The sequence below is a fragment of the Opisthorchis viverrini genome, assembly GCF_000715545.1.
Source record: "Opisthorchis viverrini unplaced genomic scaffold opera_v5_665, whole genome shotgun sequence".
NCBI lineage: Eukaryota > Metazoa > Platyhelminthes > Trematoda > Opisthorchiida > Opisthorchiidae > Opisthorchis > Opisthorchis viverrini.
Genome location: NW_008752318.1, coordinates 1 through 1,469, shown reverse-complemented (window position 1 = coordinate 1,469; position 1,469 = coordinate 1).

Genomic DNA, 1,469 nt, shown 5'->3' with positions numbered 1-1,469 from the left:
AACTGAACTGAACTGAACTGAACTGAACTGAACTCAACTGAACTGAACTGAACTGAAGTGATTTGACTTGAAAGCAGGCAGCTTCATCCAGCTACTGTCAAGCTTGATATATCCAAATGCTTACTCCGTAACACTTCGGATTTTCAAAATTTCGATTTATCTCGATCATTTTCCACCCACCATCAGTCGCCCTAATTATAAGGCGTGATGATGGACAATAGCTAATAAAGATGTTGAACTAATGAACTCCATGTTGCGACATGAACGTCCAATTTCAGGAAAAGAACGAAGGTGCTAGTGATGTGAGCGCTACATTTGCCCCGAAACCTCATTCGCTGGACGTTTAAGTAAGATTGATTTTGAGATTGAGGCTGCCCTTACGTGACGCCGTCGGTAAATGCATTGGCTATTAACGTATGCATATTTTTGCACACACGTGTCTCCTTGCATCACGAAGTCAACTTGCCTGCTGAATTGTGAAACAGCGCGTCCGCAATTGATCGAGTGCTGCCTGGAAGCACATGAGCTCATCCCTCTTGGACAAGCCCTCTAGCGTTGGCTTATGGTGGGTTGTCACATCTATGACGATATCACGAAAGGTTTCCTTGACGATGTGGCTAAGCTGAAAGAAGCGAGAAGAATAGTTGTGGGAGTTTGTAGATGGACTACAAAAGATTTGTCGCACATCTAAACGAATCTATTTGGGGTTTCGCGTGGCTTAAAGTAACGGCCGATGAAAACATTGGACAGATGAGTTTCACCTGCTCTTATGCATCCTCAATACCTATTCTCCAACACACAAATGGACTGTTACCTAAAATAATTTTTTATCATGCATTCAGTTCCTTTATTGAGATCAACTAGATAAGAAAAAGAAACTACAAACCTGAAGTTCACGGTGCAGCTTTTGCCAAGCAGTTTCATGTCCCTCCTCGGTTGCGGCCGGCCTTCATCAAGCGTCGAGACTTTGAAAACCAAAGCGCCTGGTAAGGGCGCTTTCTATCTACATAATTCGCCTGGAACCAAAAAACAATTATTCAACGCTTATTAATCACAGGAGCTCCGCCAATGCTGACTGAAGGAATTGACCCGTGGACTACTCAATATTGAGGAGAAACTACATAAAATCACACGGTTGCCAGCGGAACGCACATTACTGACGAAATTAATTCTTTTGTACATCAGTTTTGAGTACGTAGAACATCACCAAATTTTCAGGGATTCCGCTGATTATCTGAAGATTGGCGTCGACTCTCATGTGGCACCTTGAGTTAAGCAGGTGATAATTTCTGTTTTTTTATGGTCAATGGTAAACACCATGTTACGTCGGAGGGCGTAACATGAAATCGACGAATAATGGCAAGCTGTGAAACGCTTGTCAGTTGGACTGATAGGTTGTCTACATCAGCTTGATTATCACTGACCATGCTAGAGTCACCGGATGCTCGATGTGTTTGAACTACGATTCG